At 46.8% G+C, this 23,932-nt stretch overlaps 1 protein-coding gene across 1 annotated transcript in view; it reads left to right on the top strand.

The window, feature by feature from the left end:
- The first annotated feature begins 5,767 nt into the window (after positions 1 to 5,767).
- ENOX1 (ecto-NOX disulfide-thiol exchanger 1) overlaps positions 5,768 to 23,932 on the top strand; it is a 662,946-nt gene continuing 644,781 nt past the window's right edge. Inside the window, exon 1 of the mRNA XM_061133275.1 lies at positions 5,768 to 5,954. The gene's annotated coding sequence lies outside the window, so the exon portion shown is untranslated. The remainder of the gene's footprint in view (positions 5,955 to 23,932) is intronic.

Genomic DNA, 23,932 nt, shown 5'->3' with positions numbered 1-23,932 from the left:
ATTAAAAACAAATGAACACAAAAGCTTGGGTTTTGCCACAGCAGCAGAATTTATAGAATTACAGCACCTCTAGAATTATGGAACCCACAATTTCCTGCAATGTGTCTGTTTCTGCCAACTTCTGGTTGTCTGTGGTTTTCTTAAAATATCCTTGGAAGGGACTCCAAGAAATCATCAAATCAGTTCAACGTTCTCTAAGTTATAGTCTAACAAAGGCTCCAGCATTTCTACGGGAGCTGCCCATTCATGTACATGTTCCAATTTTCTGCCACACACTTGATTTAGATCCAAGGCTGAGCAAGAGTTACTAAGCTCCTACATGAGAAACCCTTTCTCACATTGTAATGTTCTTAACCAATGAGGTAGTTATTATTGTCCGGATTACACAGCAAGGTCAACTGAAGTTCAGAAAGTGAGTTGCCAAGGTCTCCCAGCACCTCTAAAAAGGTTAAAACCAGGCTGGGATTGACCTTGGATCATACAACTTGGTGCTCAGTGCCATTTTTATATGACATCAAGACTGCTGCTGGAGAAGTAAAAAGATGTGACTGGTAGTCCTGGTACTTGGCGAGGCAGGTTATGTAAATAGTCAACACATGGACGGGTGAGCTTTCCACAGCTCTAATCACGTCCAGAACTGCGGTATTAGAGAAGACTTTTGAGAGTCCCTTGGACTGCAAGGAGATCAAACCAGTCAATCCTAAAGGAAATCAGTCCTGAATAGTCATTGGAAGGACTGATGCTGAAGCTGTCCAATACTTTGGCCACCTGATGCTAAGAACTGACTCCTTGGAAGAGACCCTGATGCTGGGAAAGATTGAAGGCAGGAAGAGAAGGGGACAACAGAGGATGAGATAGTTAGATGGCATCACCTACTCGATGGACATGAGTTTGAGCAAGCTCCGGGAGTTGGTGATGGACAGGGAAGCCTGGTGTGCTGCAGTCCATGGGGTCACAAAGACTTGGACACGACTGAGTGACTGACCTGAACTGAATCACGTGTCTGACTTTATGTTTGTGCCACCCTGTAAGTGGCAGGGGACTTCCCCTTAACATTGCCTTCACCTGAAAGCTTCTTGTATCCTTGGATTATTGCTTTTCCTGTTTATAAGTTTTTCATGAATTGAGTGAAGGAGTTGTAGTTTCAAAAGCTCTATTAGCCAAAACTAAGTCATGTTGGAGGGGACCTAGGTATACTTATGACTGATTCATGTTGATGTATGGCAGAAACCAATACAATATTGTAAAGCAGTTATCCTCCAATTAAAATTAAATACATTAAAAAAATCATGTTAATAAGTGAAAAGAATAGAGGGCAAAACAAAGAAATTTTAAGGAGAGGAATAATAAAGTATTATACTAACATTATCCAAGAATAGACTAAAGGGTCTTTGTAGATAGAGAAACTTCAAAATACATGGGTAGCCCTACTAACTCATGAATCAGTTGAAATATAAAGTCTATAAAATTGATTAGCATATTCTAATCAATTCCATTCTGCCCAAGGATCCCCAATGATAGGCAATTCACAGCTGCTGTTGCCAATATGCTTGATTTTTTCTTGTCCATAATTTTCTTCTTGCCCCCAATTTAAAATTCAGAATTCAGCATCAGATGAGCTTTTCATCTTATACATCATGTGGTAATCTAAGGGATTACTACCAGGAAATATGAATATGAAATATGCATATATACCTTGGCCACTAATCAATTTTCAGTTGGTTTATTCACTTAACCAGTGGCTAAGTCACACTGGTAATTCACGTTTAAGTTTGTTGTACCTTGTCAAGTGATAAAGTATGCTTATGTTTACTTTTTTGTTTCCAAGAATAAGGATAGCTGTATTGTAGGCTCCTTAGAGGCAGAGATAGATTGCATTTTATACTTTACTGGTAACAATCATGGCGTGAGGAATAGTACTGATTATGAAGTAGGTTAAGACCCTGATGCTGGGAAAGACTGAAGATAGGAGGAGAAGAGGACCACAGAGGATGAGATGGTTGGATGGCATCACTGACTCGATAGGCATGAGTTTGGGCAAGCTCCAGGAGATGGTGATGGACAGGGAAACCTGGCGTGCTGCCATCCATGGGGTTGCAAAGAGTTGGACACGACTGAGCGACTGAACTGAACTGAACTGATGAAGCAGGTACTCAGTAGTTACTTGTGGGGTTTACTGATTTGCTTCTGCACCTTCTTGGCTTTGGCAGTTAAATAACTTATTAGATTAAAAACAGATGTAAGGATAGTAGTGTATTTACCAATTCATTTCCCGTTAGCCATAAATGTCAATGTGCAAAGGATCTATGTTATATGGGGGTTCTTACCCTGACCTTCAGAGGGTGTTCCCTTAACTCTTTGAAATTTTATTCAGTTTTTTTTTGTGTCTTCATATGTTCACTTTGCTGGGGAGAGGATCTAGAATGTTCTTCACTTCCAGAAAATCCATCAGTCCATAAACTATTAAGAACAAGTGGTATTTAATATTTTCCCCTGCATCTCAAATGTCAGCACTGATAACTCTGGAAGCCCATCTACATTTGCTTGGAATACACTATAACCTTTTTTCTGATCTTTTACTTTCCAAAACATGCCTGATCTCCGGTTAGACTTAAGTTGCCCTAAGCATTTAATAATATCTGGAATAAACCAGTGTATAAAGCATGAAGGCAAACAGGATAATTGAAACTTCTTGTTCCCAGGCTGCACTCTTTACTGAGCTGGCATTTGGGTCCATGTGTAGGTCAAGGTATTTTTTATCATTTAAAACTCTAATGCACGAAGTGATCTGCGACCTAATTATGGGGGAAATTACCTGTATCCTTATGCGTGCTCACACCACTAAACTCAACAGCGACATTTCAGCTAACGGTCCCTGTCTTCTCACTTGAAAGAATTTGGGGCAATCGGCTCCCAGCATGAGGAGTTGATTTTCGAATTCATGGTACATCTCAGAGCCTAAATTTACCAGTCTTCAGAGTTAGAAAGCTTTTGTTGTTTCTGTAGATGGACAGAATAGATTAGTTAGTTGTGGTCAAATCAGTTTAAAGTGTTTCTCTACACATCCTACCCTTTCCCAGTCCTGTATTTCTAAGGAAGTTAACGTTTAACTCGGTTTATTGCACTGCTGCGAATTTTAAAAAAAGGCAGTTATGTTAAGGAGCATTCCCTTTTAAGGAAGAAAAATCAAACCTTTATAATTATGCTATTAATTCTCAGTTTAACTGATAACAACATATGAAAATGAATCTCTCAGTAGAACATTTTATTATTTAGTGTTTAGCTAGCATGAAGAGCCACGGTTTATAGCATTTTAATCTTAGCTCCTCCTCCAAACTTTAAGTGGGTCAGAAGCACTTTTAACTCTTATGTTGTGATTTTTTCTTTCTATTGTTTATCTTTTAAATTAACATTTATTAGGACTGCTGCAAGTCTACATTCTTGTTTTTAAATTTTGGCTTCTTGTAAATGTTTTTGTTTTTACAAGGCCAAGTCTGCTCCCTCTGGTGCTCATCAGAGAAGTTATGGCTTTGTTCCATTCTTCCATCCTACCAAGTGAGCAAGCTCTTGGGAAGCTGTTGAATGAAACCCTAAAGGCATCTTTCTAAGCAAAACAAAGCTTTACAATTACATTGGAAGACTTTGACTCATACCCATTTTAAAGGTTGGCTGTCAAGAGTCCATTTGGAGTGTCAGAGATTTATTTTCTGCTCCTGCAAGTTCTAGAGCTTCAAGTAAAAAATTTAAATATCCACGCTTTTAACAACAAAAAAGCACGTGAATTCCATAGCACAACAAATGGCTTCTACAATGATTGTAAATTGAGTGACAGAAGAGAAGTCATTTAAAGGGACTCCCACTACAGAACACAAGGCAGCGCCCAAATAAATCCATTTTAATTTTCACTTCATTTCCATTCTGCTTCAAAGCTGTGATATCATGAGTGGAGAGAGAAGCAGCTCATAGAACAGCCCGAGTTCAAACGCACTGAAATTTAGTATGCAATGTAAAATCCAGGACTTCTGCTTCTCAGAGGATGATTGTGGAAATACCAGCGTGGAATCGTGTGGGCTCAGTGCACAGGAGAATTTGTAATCTGAGATGACCCTGCATAGATTGGCAAGTAGCCATGAAGTAATGCTTTTTACAAGAGAAAAGCCTGTACCTGACAAGCTATTAGAAGCATGCATTTCTCTTAAAACTCTCTTCCTGTCCTGCACACACAAAAAAAGACATTATAAACTGCTAATGAAATGTGACTTTCTTGTTGAGAGACTGGATTCCCCCAGGACTGAAATGAAGCACTCTTTAGCCTTCTCACACCCGTGTCCTCTGGGGCTCCCTGCAGAGTGCTCTCTGCCTGCACCTTGGCGACACAGCACTATGGGTCAGTATTCTCTGCTGTCTTTCTTTGCACCGGGGCTCTGGCCGCCAGAGGGGAAAATAGTCACACACACACACACAGGGTAATGGCCTAAGTTAAAATCAAGCAAGCCTGGTGGGGTGGTAATGACTTTCCCAGCATCCAAACCTTTGCCTTCAGGATATGTGAAGCTAGAAAACAATGTCATTCATTTAACATTTATAGAGAACACTCGGAGTCCACGGTGCTGGGCTCAGGACCGGAGGGCATGCAAAAGTATGCAGAACACACAACCCCTGCCCGCGGACTGGGACGGGTTATTTCAAGTATCAAACAGACCTTAATGACCTTTTAAGAAATTCTTGAGTGAATAAAAGTGCATTCCGAATTTAAAATAAGCTGGGAAAAGAATACCGCTAGGACGACAAATCTTTTAGGAGAAACGGCATGTAAATGTGCTTGAACATTTTATTTCTGTGATAAAAAGTGTAGCCGGGATGAGTGAGAGAGTAGCGGTTTAAAAGGTTTAAGAGGCGCCAGGCTGGCTGGTTCTTGGAGAAGCCGGACTTCAAAGCAGCACAGTGTTCAGATGCCTTGCACAGTGAGCTGGCTCCGAACAAAGAGGAAGCCAGCACTTTTACCTGGGTAGTGGATAACTTTGAGGAAAAGTGCCCTCCGAAGGGGAAAACAGGCAACGTTCCGCCCTGAGCGGAAGCCCCCCACAACCCTCGACTCTGCCTGCCGACCGCACCCTGGACCGACCTCAGCCCCGCTCCCCCGCCCGGCTTCCTCCACCCAGCGGAGGCGGCGGGCCGCGCCGCCCCGGGTCCACCGCCCACCGCACGCCTGCAGCCTTCGCGCACGCCGGCTGCAGCCGGTAATCGGCCACGTGCGCCCGGGTTCCCCGGCTCGGCCCCGGGCGCCTTCACGGTCGAGGTGGCAGCAGTGAGGGTCTCGATCCGTGTCCTCCGCGCCCAGTCGAGAAGTCCGGACGGCGGCGGCGGCGGGAGCGAGCGGCCCGGCCCCTCCCCAGAGCGGGCAGCGCGACCGTGGGCTGCGGACACCGCCTCCGCTGCGTCTGTGGCTGCGCGTCCCGCTCGGTTCGGCCCCGCTCGGATCCGGAACCCGCGCGCCCCGCGCGGCCGCCCCCTCCTTCTCGGCGTGGCCCGGCGGGCAGCTCCTCCCAGCGGCGAGACGCGCGTTCGAGCCTCCTTCCCCGGCTTACGGATTCCCGAGGCAGGAGAATTTTGCCTCGGTCCCTACGAGCATCTCTCGGCCTCTTCCCCCCTCCCCGTGGGCGCGCGCGCGCACACTCACACACACACACTCACACTCGCCGGCGCGCGTGCGCACGGCCGCGCGCCCGGAGCCGCGGAATCTCCGGCGCCGCTACTCACACGGGCTTCCAGCCGCCACTGGGCGTCCTCTGTCTGCGGCAGCGGCGGCCGAGGCGGCGGCAAGGAAGGCGGCTGCAGCCCGGCCGGGTCTCAGAGCTCGGCGCACAGGACAGAGTCCGGGGGAGAAGCGGGGAAGGAGGGCGCGGAGGCGAGAAGGAGCCGCGCCGCGCCCGCTCCTGGTGCCGCGGCCACAGGTAAGCAGCTCCGGGGGGCCCGCAGCATCCCTGGGGCGTCCGGGCTCGCAGCGGGGGTTCCGCGGTCCCGCCCCCGCCGCGGTACCGGGGTCGAGGCCCTGAGGGGAGTGGGCTTGGGGCGGGGGAAGGGGAAAAAGGAAAGGAGCTCGAGGTGCGGCCGGGAGGGAGGGGTGCAGGGGAGCGTGAGGGGCTTCGGCGCAGCCTCCCGCGCCCTTCCCCTTCCTGTCTCAGCTCCACTAGGCTCACTTTTACAAGCCTGGGTGGTGGGGGGTGGTGGTGCCTGGCTCCCCCGGACAGCCGTTCCAAGCTCTCTCCTCCGCCGCCGCCGCCGCCGGCCAGTGTTGGCTCCGGGCTCCGCGCCCGCCGCGCGCCCACCACCTCCCGTGCACCTTGGACAGCGCACCCCGCCGCTAGCGTCCCCCAGCACCGCGCCCCGGTCCGCGCCCGGCTCGCGCAGCCCTCCCGCCGCCCTCTGCTTTCCAGGTCGTCACCCTCCCGCCCAGCCTCCGTCCGCCTTCTGCTCCTCCTCCCAGCCCTGGAGGACTCCGTCGGGTGCGGGCCTGAAACTTTCCTCCCGGTCTTGTCTGAGCCGGGTACTACTGTTGTTATCTGTGACTGTCCCCTTACTCGGGGGGGAAGTCAGACGTCGTGGACCGGTCTTTATTTTTTTTCGGCGGGAGCATGTCCTGCCCGAATCGGGCCGAGGCAAAAGAGGCACTGGGCAGCGGGACTCGGGGGCTGCCGGGGTGCAGAGCCCACGCCTCGGGACCCGGACGCCCGCCGCCTCCCCGGACCCGACACGTGCGCGCCTCCCACGGACGCGGCCCCTCCCCGACCACCCCGCGTCCTCCCCCTGCACGGCCAGGGCCACCCCATAGGTTGGACACCCGGGGCTTGCGGGTTCTGATTGGCCGAAGGCGTAACCCCGCCCCCTTTCCGGAGGGGGTGGTCCGGGAGTGTTGTGGTTGTCAGCGGCGGTGCGCACATGGGGGAAGTGGGGTTGACAAGTGGGGGAAGCGAGGCCCCTTGGGTCCCCGCGACCCACTGTGCGGAGCTACACTTCCACCCGCCTTCCTCCGAGTACACGCCTGCATGTCTCCTTTTCTGTCTTTTTTCCCCCAACGTTTTGCTGCTATGACATTAAAAAATCAACTGGCTTGTAGCCTTTCTTTTATTAATATTGTATTTGTTCAGTGTCGGAGATTTTTAAAGCAGATCTTGAAGAATCGGGAAGACAAGTGTTTATGGGGAGGTTCGTGGCAAACTGCAGGTTTGAGTCCGGTGGTTTGCAGAAAGTAATGAGTGTCTAAGGAATACGACAAGGGTGGAGAAAGTGGGGAGAGCATGTTTCTTAGTGAGGTCGGGATATGGGTGGACAAGCTTGAGAAGCTGTGGGAGAAGGAAGTGGGTCGTGTGTGGGGTGAGACCTGAAGGAGAAACCTGGACTGGGCGCTTCTTCCCAGGAGCGGTCTGCTGAGGATGGCTGTGTCCGGAAAAGTGATCATTTGACTAGTATTCAGTTAATTATTTAACATACTCTGTTTCTGTTTTGCTAAAGTTGCCCTTTTGATAGCAGATTTTATAGTAATAACGTCAATCCACGTAAAGAGTTTTTCTTATTACCAGTTTCTTACAACGTGTAGATTTACAAGTGGTGGTGAATTTCAAAAGGTGAATTTCAAAGGCTTGTTTAGAGGAATGAACTAAATAGTTAAAGTGCTTTGGAAATATTGTGAGGGAAGATGGATGAACGTTGCATAAAATGCAAAGACTGTTCTAGCATTATTTAGGGTCTTTGCTGAAATATATGTGTGCATAAGTGATACTGATTTCTCTTCATTTCAAAGCATGATTGCCTCTAGCAGTTTCCAGCTTTAATTCCTTCAGGCTGTTTTGATGTTGTGTCTGTACATCTAAGAATATTGTAATTCTTATCTTTAGAAGCCTTGTCAATGGAAAACAAACAGCAGCTGATGCAAGCGAATGTTGACAACTTTATATTGAGTACACTGCGTTATTTTATTTGTAAGCTAGTGAAATATGCAAGAGTAACATAGCATGACTGCTATTCCTGAGGGACCAATATCAGAACAAAGTGGGGAATCACATGAGGCTATTCCATAGAGAACAATTCAATTATTTTCAAAGTGAATATATGTTAATATTCTTGGGTGTAAAGAAAAACAGAATTTTCCCATTTGAATTATTATCTTTGTACACAGGGGTAGCAGATGATGACATGAAGTAAAACAACAAATGATCAGTGATTCCAAAGTAGATAGTAAAGGCATTCCATTTATTATTTTTATATCAGTAGAATTGCTTTCCTGACTGGAGAACTTTGTATTCAAGGGACAGAATTTGATACATCTGGCAAGTTGGAAATTATTGCTGTTGTTGAGAAAATAATTCTGACTTGTTTTCGTATCTCCAGGTCATGCTTTAATTTGCCCTCTGGGATTTAGATCTAGTTTTTGGCCTATTCAATTTAGATGAGTTTGGAGGTAGGTAGGAGGAGAATGGGTAATAAATAGCCACCCACACACGTACATACACATGCAGAATGTCTGTATGTGTATCAGCACACAGCTGGATATTTATAAACATAATTTAGGGATACGTTCAGTGTGTTTGTTTATATATATGTTTATTGTTCTTAGAATTTTTTCGCATTTCTCCTTGTCCAAAAGGTGGCCCTATTTTAAACTGTGGAAAGCATTATCACCGGTAGAATTGGCCAATAGATCATGGAAACAGACAATAGTATTTTGTTGCTTGGCAACCACCTACTGTGACTGAACAACAAAGCAGTGACAGCTGCTTCCACATCCTGATACTCACACTGTAGCTCCGGCATTGCAAACTCTGGAGGCAGATCTACCCTGATACTCACACCGTAGCTCGGGCATTACAACCTCTGGAGGCAGATCTACCAGGCTACATCTGAGGAAGGTGAAGCTGTTTCCTTTGGAGGGGGATGTTTTTAAAGAGAACATTCCAACATTTTATTATAATCAGAATTACATTGTTATTGTGGGATGAAATGAAGCATCTAATTTCAATTGCCCTCTTAAGCCCGGTAGAAACTGGAAAATATAAGGCTGGGAGGATTGTTTAGACCCTCCTCATTCTCCCCTTTGTAGTCGTTAAACACCATAAGCACGTTTTCTGCCGCTCTCAGATGCTCTTAGGGTTTTACAAAAACTTGAGTTCTCTCTGATACCTAAATAGGTGACTGGGTTTTACTGCCAGTTAGAAACGGATGCTCTGGCCTAAGCCTTTAGTTTTAAGAGGCACTGTGGCCCGGGGAGGTGTTGTGACTCAGACCTGCTGACCAAGGGCTCTCCAGGAGGTCTTGCCTTGGGTCACACTTGAAAATCACCCCCACCCCGTTTCCTCCCCCAAATCATTCTTTCTTTGTTCTTTATTTACACATAATTTGTAATCACGATTTTTACCCTGATGAAGATCATTAGAAAAACACAGTAATATTTGGGAGTCAAGATTCAGTGTTGACACCAGGCTCCGTTTTGGTTTTAGATACCTTGTGTACCGTGTTCAGCCTTCAGTCTCAGAAAGTCCTGGGCCTCCCACCTCTTTCCTCAAACGGGGGATGCCCTGTTCCTTGCTTTAGTAATTGTTTACATCTTTGGACAGTGTTTAATGTTCCCCTTTTCTCTATAAGAATTTAAAATGGGGATGAGATTGAGGATTGTGTTGGTCCGCGGGTCTACCTGTGAGAGTTTAACCATTACTGCTGATTAATCACTTGTTGTGGGCTTCTGTCTGCAAGGGATAGACACGTTGTTGGTCTAATGATCGGGGCTCAAAAACAAACAAACAAACAAAAATTGAACTTACTTAGAAAACAGACAGACGCACAGACTTAGAGAACTGAATTTATGGTTCCCCGGGGGATGAGTTGGTGAGAGGCAAGATGGGGGATTGGGATTGACATGTATGCATGCTGTATTTAAAACAGATAGCCAACAAGGACCTACTGTGTAGCACAGGGAACGCTGCTCGATATTCTTTAATAACCTAAATGGGAAGATGATTTGGAAAAGAATAGATGCAGGTGTATGTATAACTGAGTCCCTTTGCTGGACACCTGACTCTAATGCAACATTGTTAATCAGCTCTGCTCCAGTATAGAATAAAAATTAAAAACAAAAGTACACAGGACAGCCTATGTTGCTGCATAATCCTACTTTTGGTCCTTTTCAAAACTGTTTTGCCAAAGGTGTCACCTGAAGCCTGCTTGTGGAGGACAGTCATCTATCTGTGAGAGATGACAATGGCATAGATTGTTTCTGAACCCTGAGACGCTAATGAATGGAGTATTGGATGGCGAATTTGAATCACATGTGCTTTATTAAGCCTTCTTTTTAAGCTTAGGAAATGTATTGCATGGTGATACATTTAGAGTTTCGTTCTGCCGTAAATACTTTGAAGAATCTGTGTTCTGTCATTTATTATTTATTACAAAGGTAGGCATTTAACTGGAAGAAAAACTTGGATTGGACTGGTTGGAGAAACAATGTAGTGACAGTATTAAGTATCATTGAAGAACCATTTTCACCAGAAAAGCATGCACTTTAGCAGATTTGTCGGGGGGGATAAATTGATTTACAGCATGTTTCACCTAGTGTTAGAAGCCTGCTATTAACTTGTTCTAGCTAGAAGGATTTCCAAGCAGAATAATAATTTGGCAGATTTCAAGTGAACTTCACTGATTTTTAAAACTATTTTTCACAAGTTCAGGACAAGCACTTGCTTTGGGTCTTCTAGGAGTAATCTAAATTTTAAAATTATTATTATTTAGAAAAATCAGAACTGTCCCTCTTTTTGTGGCATGATGTTAAATATTCTGTAGGTCATACATTAAATTTATTCCACTGGAATCTTGAAATTTAATTAACTTCCTTCTTCTATCTTCATGTTCAAGATAATGTGTGTGTATGCATACATATGTGTTGGCATTTGTTTTCCTTTTTGTTGTTTTTATGCTAACAATAGAATGCCAAAGGGCCTGATTTGTATTTTTTTTCATACAGTAAAAAGAATCTTTAAGCAAGAGATATTTATGTTTTCCACTTCCTTATGTCAGCTTCTGCTATTATAAGCTGTAAACTCTCGCCCACACAAATAGGATGATTGCTGAAAACAAGCAAACAAATAAATATTTACCTAAGCAGCATCCCATTTGCTGCCCTACAGCCTGGACAAGAAAGCATATTTTCTCATTCTTCGACACATACACACTTCTACACACACCCACATACACACTGAGTTTAAGGTCTTATGTATTCTTCTTTTGGTGGTTTTAATTTTAAGGGTGGACAGAAATAGTATTTGACGGGGCCACCTGTGTATGATAGATTTTAAGCAAAGCCGATGGATTCAAATTTTCAGAAATGCAGCAGAAGAGGAAGAATTAAATTGAATTATTCCCTTTGGAAAAATGTCAAATTTGTGCTGACCGCATAACCTATGACCCTTCCGTCAGCACCCGGTACCTGCAGCAGCGCTTGGCTTGCAGTAGACTCTCAGCATGTTTTGTGAAGTATGCACCTGCCACCTCCTTTTTGTGATGTTGCAAATATTTTGGTCTGTATCTTCATGAATAGCAAAAGCTGGGGAAATGGAGAAGAAATGACTATACTTTTCTAATTGTTTCCAGCCCTGTATAAAAGCATATCAAAAGGACTAGCGTAGTCAGTGATATTCTGGAAGGTACTTGTCGGTGTAGAAGTGTTGAGGTGTTGATTTTTCACAAATACAGCCATCCTAAGTACAGAAGAGCTCTTTAATAGCCCACAGCCGCGTAACAAAGGTTAGGGCATCTGGTCTGAAGAAATACTTTATTTAGCTGGAGTGGGAGGGGGAAGTCTGCTAGCCCCAGCCTGATTATCCAGACTGGAACGTGGCCAGCGTGCTGTGGTTTAACATCCCAGACGGGCTGGGGGGAGAAAAGCCACCGATGAGGTCTGTAGTGACTCCCAGTGCCCAGGCCTCTGCTTTGGTCTCGTTTGTGAGAGAGCTCCTTGAAAACCGCAGAAACTGTTGTGCCTCTGAGGGTGGAGCCCAGAGTTCCCATCGAGGCCCCAGGTACCAAATTTCTGGTCATTGGAAGAAGCCTTCATCCTGAGACATCAGCGCCTGCCGCTGAAATACGACTTTCCTCTTCATCCCACTCCATCTCTGTGAAGTAGGTGGAGGGCGACCGGGTTTGTGGGGACAGTCCCGGCAGAATCCCCAGGTAGGGTCAAGCCCAGAAGGCTTCCAGTTCCTCGGAAAGAAAGCATGCTTCACCTTCCCACCACCTCCGTCTTTTGTCTCCCTGGTAGGGATTAATTCACCGTTTTGTGTTATAGCAGCAAGTCTCTGTTAAGGGGCACGCAGATCAGCAGTTATGGAGCATCTCAGGAGGAACTCCTGAGTGTCTTGCATAGATAGGTGCTCAATAGGTATTTTTTGTTTGTTTGTTTGTTTGACTATTATTTTGAGAGATTTGGCAGATAGTTTTGTCTAGGGAACCAATGTATCTAGTACCATACTGTTTCTTTTCAGGGTGATTTCTTTAACACACATTTATTGAGCATTTATGCTCAATATGAGCATATTGACTGGTATGACTGGTATTTGGCTCTGGGGATCATGGACATTTTTAAGGCGCATTTCCTGCTTGTTGAAGAGTATGCTGCCTAAAGGGAAGACTTGGGGAAAGGGCACTGTAAACCACTGAAGTGTGGTTTACAGGTGACTGCTGGGAGCTGCCACTGAAGGTTTTGCACTTGCTGATATGGGTCAGTGTTTCACAGTCTGCCTGTGCAAGAGTCCCACTAAGTGCTTGGCCACAGTGCTGATTCCTAAGTCCCACAAAATCAGAATCTTCAGGGACACGGCCGGCTCAGGTAGACGCACTCATATGCCCAGATGCTCACCACTCCTGTACACTTCTGCAAAATCCTTCTGCAAGCATCTATTTTCTCCACCTGAGGGCTTTCTCTCTGACTTGTGGGGCAGCGAAGCTAAGTGACCCCAGGAGTGGACCTCAGCTGACGACCGAAGAGAGCAGGGAGGCAGTGCCCTGGCCTCCTGACCCATCCTGTGCAGAGACTGACCTGTGTCCTGCGCGATGTCGAAGGATCCCCTAGTGAGACTGACGGTGCTGCCCATGGTGGCCGTCTCCTGCAGGATCTGGGCTTATTTGGCTGCCTTCCTCCCCAGTAACTAGTCCTTCCCAGGGTCCTCTCTCAGATGAATAACTTGCATTTAAGAGACCTCTTGTCTCAAGGGCTGTTTCAGGAGAAACCCAACGTAAGACACTGAAGAATCTGCTTGATTTATTTATTTTAAAAATAATGCCCCCATTGGCTCAGCAGTGAAGAAGCCGCCTGCAGTGCAGGAGACTTGAGTTTGATTCCTGATCTGGGAGGGAGGATCCCTTGGAGAAGGAAATGGCAACCCACTCCAGTATTCTTGCCTGGGAAATCCCATGGACAGAGGAGCCTGGCGGGCTACAGTCCGTGGGGTCACAAGAGTCAGACATGATTTAGTGACTGAATCACTACCACACTGGTTTCACCAGTTAGGAAGATTTGGGAGCTCTGGCTTCAGGTGATAGAGAGCTGCTTAAGAATTATGATGATGGCATTGTTCCTCTTGATAACTGCTGTTGGGGGAGGGATTGATAGAGGAAGAGTTGGGGGCATGGACACCAGCTCCGAGGTGGCGCTGCCCAGACAAATAGTGAAGATAGTGGCTGGGGGGCTGGAGATGGGGAGGGGATGCAAGATGGATTTGGATGGAAAGCTGGCTGGAAAAGTCAGCCTGATGCAGCATCCCTAGACGGAGACCTCGGCCTCTCCCCACAGCTCCGCCTGCTCTGTCTCTCCAGCTCAGTGACCCCCTAAAGGGCTGGGTTGCCTCTGCCTTGCCTGCAGGCCTGGTCAGGCTGTCTTAGAGTTAAGTAGTACAATTCTGGGCATAAATAAAAGAAGACAGAAAGATAAATTGAAGCATATAAATAATTCACCACCAGATCATTAAAGGAAGAAAGTTATATTTCACAGGCAGGATTTGTGGAGTGGTAGAGAAGGAGAGTTGGAGAGATGTCCATGGTGCATGTCCATTTTGTGATGAATAGTGATTTTTCCCCCCACCCTCATACTCTTGGCTAAGAAGGGATTTTCCTCCAGCATCAGTTTCCGAAAGACCTAGCATGCACTTCTATCTATTGTTTTCCCTGCTTCTCCTGGAGCCTGTATTTTTGCTAAGTGGATGAGTAGTGGCTGGGTGGGCTGGCTCTTGCCTCTTGATCTGTCAAAGTGCCAGGCTCTCCCCATGCAGCTTCTCCCACTGGTTCTTAGGCCACCAGCTCTCATAGGAGACCAGAGGGATGTGGGAAGGAAAGCATGCATTCCAGAAAGAGAGCGGTTTTGAAATGAATCCTTCATCATGAAATGAGCAGGTTAAGGCTTGTTAGCTGATCTGTACTAAGGTCAGGCGGCTTCCTAATTGTCCTGTGTGTGAATACTAATGTCCCGGCTCCGTCTGCAGTCAGAAAGGCCAAGGCTGAAGAATCAAACACGGGTAAGCGACACCATCCTATTTCTGCAAAAGTAGCCCTGAGCCAATGACGCAGAGTAGACAGAATTTGGAAGGGCTGCAGATGGGGCCAGTGCAGAGCTTCCTGGGCCTCGCTGCATAGGGAGGTCAGGGTCCTGAGAGCAGCGATGCGGTGCCTGTGAGTATACACACTGGAGACACTTACGGAGGAAACACCCTGGCAAGGAAGAGGGCTTAATAATTGAGAAGAGTCTGCACGTAAGTCTCGGCTTCCCAGGTGGCGCTAGTGGTAACGTACCTGCCTGCAATGCAGGAGACATAAGAGATGAGGTTCAATCCCTGGGTCGGGGAAGATCCCCTGGAGAGAGGAACGCACCCACTCCAGTATTCTTGCCTGGAGAATTCCATGGACAGAGGAGGCTGGCGGGCCGCAGTCCATGGGATCTCAAAAGAGTCGGACATGACCAAAATGAATTAGCATGCATGCACACATTTATGATATTTTTTAATTAAAATTTTAATTTGGAGATCATTATAGATTCTTGTACAGTTGTAAGAATGCAGAACCTGTGTACTTTTTTTTAATGTGTAAATATGTTTGAAACTTTTTGAAAGTTTGACAACTTTTCAATTAAGTTGTACACTTAAATTTTTTTGGCTGCGCGGCATGCAGGATCTTAGTTCCCGACCAGAGATCGAACCCAAACTCTTTTGGAAGTATAGACTTCCAAAGACTGCCAGGGAAGTGGCAGAGCCTGTGTCTGGTAACATTTTCCACCCCACCCCCACCCCCTGCCCCTGGTAACATCTTACAGACCTGTAGGGCGGCATGGTGACCAACCTGGTCGGCTGCAGGCCAGTCTTCCTCAGATTTCCCCAGTTTCACTTGGACTTATTTGGGCGTGTGTGCGCTCAGCCATGCTCGGGTATATTTTCTCCTATTCGATACCTATATTTTTTCAAAGAGCCTTTTTCCCCCTAGGATATTGGGGGGAAAATGCTCTTGTTAAGACTAGTCCTGGATTAATTGTAGCTTTAGAAAGGGTATTATATAAATTCTAGAATAAATTATAAAGTTAGAATAAATTCCCCACCCCTTGTACTCAGGGGCTGTGCAGACCAGGTCAGGGCCCGCTGTACGTGGCAGGAAGGTCAGTAGGCCATTCTGCAGGCGTGACTCCCACTTAATTTATTCCTGTGTGACCATTCTGTGGCAGGAAGCAAAGCTTTTTTTAAAAAATAAGTTTATTTTTTATTTATTTCTGGCTCGCGCTCGGTCTTTGTCGCTGCGCCGGCCTTTCTCTAGTCGCGGCGAGCGGGGTCTGCTCTCTCGTTGCGGGGCTCCTCTGGTTGCGGACCACGGGCTCTAGGGCGCGGGTTTCAGTGGTTGCAGAGCTTGAACCCATGTCTCCAGTGGTTGCAGAGTTTGAACCAGTGTCTCCTGCGCTGGCAGGCGGATTCTCTACCACCGCGTCACCCGGGAGGCCCCAGTAAGGGGCTCTTTTAAACGCGCGCCTGTTGGGAAGGAAGCTTGTCTGATACAGCGCGCTGCCGCCCTCCTGGTCCGCGTCCCGCGCCCCTGGTCTCCCCTTACCCTCCGGGTCCTGGGGGCTCACCCCTGCAGGCTCCTCTCCCGGGTTTCTGAGTCTGCGGGCTTTAGCTGTCCTCAGCCCTGGGGAGGCACTTAGGAGGCAGCAGGGAGAAGGGCCCAGCCAGGGAGGGTATTTTTTTTTTTTTTTTCTTTCCTCCAGCTTCCTGGGGCATCCCTGGCAGCGGGAGTCCCTCCCTGGTAGCACCACTCATGCCTGACGGACCTTCTGTGGTTCCAGCTGCTCACAAGTGACCTTGGACGCCTGCAGCCCTACCTCCTCCCACTGTCTGTTGTCTCCTGTCAGTCCAGGGGAGGCGGCAGCTTCCTGCTTTGAGCTAATCTCTGGATTATCTAACTATCCTGGTGTAGACTCTCTGCTCCTCCCATCACCTGAGTAACCGATTCACGCTCATAAATTTCCTCTGTGAAATATACTTGTAGAGATTCCTGTTTTCTTAGTTAGACAGTCCCCAGGTCCTCAAAGCGTGGGAATGATAAACATCTGATGAGATTTTCCTCTTTCTGACATGCTGGCTTCTTCCACCGCAAGAATCTGGCCAGCTCCAGTCCTGGCAGAAAGTACCTGCATTTTTAATGTCACCGCCTCCCACCAGGCGTTTCCTTCCTTTTAGTGACTATTCATCTTCTAGGCTCTGGTTTCCGAAGCGCTAATTTCTCCTTGTCAAATATATTCTGCATTTTGGCAACCTCCCCTGGTGTCCTTGTAATCTGTCCTTGAGCTCCTCTTTGTCTAACCATCCCTGCCTTATTTTCTGCAAGTGGTTCTTCTTGCTGGCTTCATCTCTTGTGTGTTATATCCTTATAGCCTGTATTAGTGTGTTGGTCTCGTGACTCACTCCTGAATGTACTTTGGTTTACAGTTGTACCTCTACTGGACTTGCCTGGTGGCTCAGTGGTAAACAATCTGCCTGCCAATGCAGGAGACTCAGGTTCTATCCCTGGGTCAGGAAGATCCCCCAGAGAAGGAAATGGCAGCCCACTCCAGTATTCTTGCCCGGGAAATCCCATGGACAGAGGAGCCTGGCGGGCTACAGTCCATGGGGTCACAAAAGAGTCGGACACACCTTAGAGGCTAAACAACAACAATCCTGGGTTTGCGGGCACTTCGCTTTCCCGTACTGAGATGCTTTCAAAATGTCTGACCCCCTCATCTATGGAAGCTTATGTGGTTTGTAACAAACCATTGCTAAGAACGTTAATAAGGATGCTTTGGGAAGGAGGGTAGGACTGAAGTGGCATCTTCCAGTATAAAGCTAATTTAGAAGCCGCATCAGAGGAAGCCACGCTGGCGGCCAGCTGGCACGGTCCCCTCGTGCTCTGCCGTAAGGACTGTGCCCAGGCCCCTCCCCCGCTGGAGGGCGCGTCTCGGTGGTTGCTTCCCTGGGGCCCGCAGTTGACCACAGGGGCAGCTCTGTCCCTTCTTCAGGGGGTCCCCAGTTGAGCACAGAGAGCTGGGAATTGGAGCAAGGAGAAAGCCTTCGAGTCGTCTTCGACCACGATGTCCAAGAGCTTGCACACACCGCCCAGTTGTAGGTGCCCCATCCTCAGATGCCAGGAGCAGAACCTTCTGGCGTTGCTCAGCTTTGTGCCCAGGTGTCTGACTCCTGGCGACCCCATGGACTGTAGCCCTCCAGGCTTCTCTGTCCATGGGATTCTCCAGGCAAGACCTGACTGCAGTGAGTTGCCATTCCCTTCTCCAGGGGATCTTCCCGACGTGAGGCTCAGACTGCCTCTCCTGCGTCTCTTGTATTAGCAGGTGGATTCTTTACTACTGAGCCCCCTGGGAAGTCCTCAGCATACAGGGAGATACCCTAAATTCCCAGGCATGCAAATCACCACCAGGTCTGAGGACTGGGGCTTGGGGAAGTCAAGAGCTCTGGCTAAAGGAGAACTTGAGTGTTGAGAAATAGCTGATGACATGGGTAGTGATGTGCCCAATCCCGATGTTCTCCTGCCCTTGGCGAGGGACAGGGCACATGCAGAGTTTTGCACAGATGGTTCTCCCTGGAGCTGGGTCACTTGCCAGTCTCTGCTCTCCACGGTGAACCCAAGTGGCAAGAGCTGGGCCCGAGTACTGTGGATTAGAGGCTCTGAGTGAGCCGGCAATGGAAAAGAAATAAGCTTATTTTCAATGGGCAGAAGCTTTGAAGGAAGTTAATTAAGACACACTTACAAATTAGGGTTCTAGTTAATACAAACGCAAGATTGAAAAGAATAAGTCACTTGCACACCTATAATCACCAAAGAACAATTTGTTTAGTAACAAGACACCAATTATGCCTGCTCTTATGTGAGTTTCTCCTCTTATTTCCCTTGCAAAGAAATATCCCTCAGAACAGACTGAGTTCAGCATCCTCTCTTCCCAGGTCAGGCTCTCCACATTTTCCTTTAAGAAATTGGTACCCACGAGAGAGCCAGCTTGTGGTTTCTCCTGACATCCTTCCGAAGCTTGGTCTTTCACCTGGTTCAGGTATATCTCTCTGCAGAGATATAGTCTCTGTTTCTTTCCATGTTACTCAGTGATGGGCAGTGGCACGAGGAGAGAGGCTGGATGTGGAGTTTCCTTGAGCATCAGGGACTCGATTCTGCCCAGAAGCACAAAGCGGGCGCTGCAGAAGGCAGAGAGCTTGCTTTCTGTGCCAGGTGGGTGTTCGCTGTACTGTGCTGAGTTGGCCCTAAGTAGTGTGTGACATTTCCCATCTAGTTATGAATAATGTTGACATGTCTGTTTTAAATCTCCCGTCGTATCATGACCCAGCTCTCTACTCCCTTTGTAGCAGAGAGTTAATGGTTTTGGAGGAAGGCATGCTACACAATCTTTGTGCCAAATGATTTTATGGTTGCCAGGTTCCCACTGGGTGCTGGGAACGCAGGAGTGGACAAAAAGTCCCAGTCCTGTTCTCCGGGGAGTCCACAGTTTACTGGAAAGAATATCAAGTAAAATAAAAATCATGGTGTAACTGAAGCTTACGAGAAGTTCTTGGAAAAGACCAGGTTTCTCTGAAAAGAACCCGTGAAGGTGGTTAGGGAAGGCCTGTATGAGAGAGTCATTCAAGACCTGGAGATTGGTTGGGGTTGTCCTGGGGTGTGGTGGTGGGGAGGGACCCATGTGTGAGCGGGGGTCCCTGGAAGAGGCAGTGTGGCTTCGGGGCAGAGTGAGGGTGGCGTGGCTGGCTGAGGCTGCTGAGGGTAGCTTGGTAGGTTGGGTCTGGTGACGCAGGACCTGCCAGGCCAAGCTGAGGACTTTGGATTTTAGCCCAGGCACCCTGGGGCATCACTGAAAAGGTTTTGCTTTGTTTTTCTTTCTTTCTTTTTTTTTTAATCAGGGTGAAATTTGTACAACATAAGCTGAACTGCAGTTTGAGAACCACTTACTGTCTTCTCATTCTGATGCCCTTTCAGGTTGAAGGTCGCCAGCAGTCCATCCAAGAGGGATGAATCAGAACGAGACACAGGATAGACAAACCGATTGCCTAGCGCATGCTTGTGACTTTGAGTGGGAGAGATGCTTTTCCGAGATGTGTCTTTAACTTGGTCCCGAAGGTAGATCGGGATGTGTAATGTAGACAATTCTATGGGTGGTGTTTGTTTTTGATTCTTTTCTCTTGAGGAGTATCGGCCTCTCCCAGAATTAATGGTTACTGACTTGTGAACAATGGTGTTACCATGCAATACAGTGTAGGTACTGTGTAGTCATTTATTGTGTTGTTGTTTAGTCACTAAATTGTTTAGTCTGACTCTTTTGTGACCCCATGGGCTATAGCCCACCAGGCTCCTGTGTCTATGGGATTCTCCTGGCAAGAATACTGAAGTGAATTGCCATTTCCTTCTCCAGATGATCTTCCCAACCCAGGGATCGAACCAGCATCTCCTGCTTGGCAGGCAGATTCTTTACCACTGAGCCACCTGGGAAGCCCAATTCATTGTAAAAAAAAAAGCCAATAACTGCAGGAAATTAACTTGTAAAGAAAACTATCCTGGTATTTTTGGAGTTACCTTCTAGCTACAAGATTCTTACAACTTTAAAGAGATATTTCCTCCAATTAACTGACTTTAGATCTAGAGTTTTTGAGACTTCATAGTCAGAAAATCCTACAAAGCTGTAGTAAAAACCACCAACAAAGAGATGGAGATTTTTGTCTTTGACTTCTGTTTTCCACTTGCCTTTGCTACATTTTTCTAACCCAGTGCTTCCTCTTACAGACAGAATTTCCCGCCACGTCTAAGCCAAGTCACTTCCCACGAAGTCTAAGCCACTCAGATGATTCTGTCCTAATGGTGTTTGGATCTTTCAAATAATCCTCCCAACAATTTAGATAATATGTTTGGTTGAGTTATACCTTTAGAACCGAAATAGCTCATGGAGAGCATCTAGTTTTCTAGTCTGCTTGAAGCGATTACCTTTGGAGAGCTTGAAGGGACTGTCACGGTCCTCACTGCTGGGGAGTGGGGTTAGGTTTGCTGGGGGGGACTGTCCCCATGAGAAAAGGGTGTGGATGTCCATCAGCAGCCAAGGGGTGAAGCTCTCTGCACCCCAGCACGGCAGCATCCCACGGCAGCCCCCCTTGTGCCCTTTGCCTGCTCATTGGCACCTGCTCTTTCTGGAAGCAGCTGTGTGTTACCCTCTCTCTGCCCCTCCCGCCCTCCCCCCATCCTGCTTTCCCTTTTGGGGAAATGAGGTGCTCAGCTTCTTTAAGAAGATGTTTCATTTTGATTAATATTATTTCCACTCTCCTAGAAAGAGGCATAGGCACCTCAGGCTGTGTTTCTTTTTCAGCATGTACTATCTCAGATCTTAAAGTGGTTTCACTGCTTCATTATGGAATTTTATAAAGAAATAATATTTTGAGTGTCTGGCTAGCATCTTCATTTTTTAAAAAAATCTTGAAACACTTCAGTTTTGTGAGGGATAGGAGGCAAAACTGTCCACTTATTTTACACTCAAGATACACAGAATCAGTAAATAAATGTTCTTAAAGCTTGATTTTTCTGCACCCCCCCCCCCAAATACATTTTGTTATGTAACAGCAGACACTATAGAAGAATGCAAAGAGGAAAGTGAAAATCTTCAGAAATATTGGAGCTAACCATTGTTGACATTTTAGTAAAGTTCTTCCAGGCACATCTCTCTGTCTGTCTGTCTCTCTCTATATGTTTATATCTGCATATATACCTATGTGTGTACACATGATATACAGATGAAATTCTAAATAAAAGGGATTTTGCTATGCATGCTATTCTGTAATCTACTATGTTGTTCTACTGATTGTGCTGGGCATCCTTCCATGTCAACAAATATATCTTATCTTTTTAATGACTGAACAGTTGTATTGGATGCTTTTCATTGGGAGTAATGCAAATCCCAGGGCAAACTAGTTTAAATAATAGAACATACTGAAAAATCCTGTGGGCTGGGGCTTCAGGCATGATTTAATCAGGATTTAGGATTTCTTTCTTTAGAACTTGCTTTTTTCCTTGCTCCTCATGGTGGCAAAACAGCTGAAGTTCTAGGGAGCCATTCACTGTCCAGTGAAAGATAGCTGCTCTTAATCATCAAATAAATCATCATCATCAAAAAAAAGAAATCCTGGCTTCCTTCTGCTTGAACCAACCATCATAGGTAAAGCTACCAGGGAAGTGGCATGCACTGATTGCTTCAGATTTGGGTAGAAGTTCGTGCTACTCCAACCCAATGTCAGTGTAGAGATACCTCTAGAGTTCTGCTGGAAAATAACGGAAGCAGCTTGCTGAGGAGGCAGCTAATGCTGTCTCTTGGGCTTTACTCCAGAGTTTGTTGTTGTTTAGTCACTCAGTCATGTCTGACTCTTTTGTGACCCTTTGTAGCCCGCCAGGCTCCTCTGTCCATGGGATTCTCCAGGCAACAATACTGGAGTGGGTTGCCATTTCCTCCTCCAGGGGACCTTCCAGACCCAGGGATTGAACCCACATCACCTGCTTGGCAGGTGGATTTTTACTGCTAAGCCATCTGGGAATCCCCTACTCCAGTCTTACTGATAGACATTTAAGTTGTTTCCGATTTTTCAACTGAAAAATCATTGCCACTCTAAGCATGCTTGTATGTACACCATTTTACACTTGCGCAGTGAACTCACTGGGGTAAATTCTTATGAGAAGAGTTGCTGGATCAAAAAGTATGTCCACTTTCCATCTAATAGCTGTAAGCCACCCACCATCCAAGCTCTAAAATCACCCTTTTGCCAGTGACATGTTGAAATCCCTCAACTGCCTGTTGGGAGCCTTTTTTTTTTCTTTTTTTTTTTAAGCTTTTGAATCATTAAGCGGAGACTTCAGATTTACAGCAGAATTTCAGATGTCACAATTTCTCCGAGCAAGACAAATTTGATGTGACAGAATTTAAGATTAATCAAAGCTTCTGTGGTGTAAAAATGTTTCACCAGGCAGGCAAAAAGGACGGATTCTACCAGCTGCAAGTCTCAAGCTTGGTGGGCGGTGGCTCAGGGATGGCTCTTTGGGTGCCCTGAGTGGCCACCTGCAAATTGCCACCGGCACGTGCTCTGCATTCCCTCTGTTACTGTCTACTCCCATCTCAGGGTGATACGAAGGCAGGCCAGATGGGATTGGAAATGCCAGGAGTGGATGGCCATTCATGCACGTACCCTGCAATTTCAACTGTAGTACGTCTGAACGTCTTGCAGTTGAATTTTGTAGAAAAAAGCTTGGAAACCAGTGATCTTTGGGATGATAGGATCTCATGTGCCTTCGTCATCCTTTGGAGGAAGTGAGTGGCGAGGCTCCTGCGAAGACACACTTTCAGGGACCCAAGGGCACAGAGATGCTCTTTGCCGGGATAGCCTCTGTTAGTGTGAATGACAGTGGCGTTAGTGTGAGTGGGAACCCACCAGGAGAATTAGTTAGCATCTTTTGTGTATTTTCAGGCACAGTTGCACATGCCATCCTCTTTAATCCTCATGGCAACCTTTTCTTACGTCAGTAATCAGAGGAAGCTGAAGCTCCAGAAGATTGAGTAACTGGTCCTCTGTCATAGCCGGGAGGAGGAAGAGGTAGGAAGTTTGAACCCCGTCTTCCACCACACTGTGTTTTGAGGCTCCTTTTCTGCCCAGTGGAAATGATTAATAGCACTGTACTTTGTTTTCTCTGATGATGCCAAGGAATGAATGTAATGTCTAGTATTAAAATTAAGATACGGCAGCGAAGAGAGTCACCGGAGAATTGTAAGTGATAAAGGGGGCTGAAAGTGCCACTGGCGCAAATGAGGTGTGTGAGCCAGGAAGCGGCAGTGACATCTGCAGCGTTGTTGCATCAGCACCGACAAAGAGGACAGACGTCCCTGGGGGACGTGACTGCACGGTGGCAGGTTCATGAGCAGGAGCCTCGTGGAAAGGGGCCAGATGGGGAAAAGTAGCTAAGATGAGGCATCGGCTTCCCCGGTGGCTCAGATGGTAAAGAATCTGCCCGCAGGGCAGGAGACCCGGGTTCAATCCCTGGGGCAGGGGGGAAGGCTCTGGTAACCCACTCCAGTATCGTTGCCTGGAGAATCCCATGGATGGAAGAGCCTGCTGGGCTACAGTCTGTGGGGATACAGAGTCAGGACACCATTGAGCGACTAACACTTTCACACTTTTCTCTTTCATAATATATGTGAGCATGTTTCAAAGCTATGCATGTGCTACAGAAATATAAATTATTATTGTTAAATTAGAAATGTTTATCGTGGAAGCATATTTCCATGACAGCTATTTTATCACCAATAGAGAAGTAGCAGAGTTCTGGAGACGTGTGAACCTCCCTG

Source organism: Dama dama, chromosome 30 (assembly GCF_033118175.1).
Source record: "Dama dama isolate Ldn47 chromosome 30, ASM3311817v1, whole genome shotgun sequence".
Taxonomy (NCBI): domain Eukaryota; kingdom Metazoa; phylum Chordata; class Mammalia; order Artiodactyla; family Cervidae; genus Dama; species Dama dama.
The sequence above is the reverse complement of the archived record's forward strand: the minus strand, read 5'-3'. Positions and strand labels throughout refer to the sequence as shown.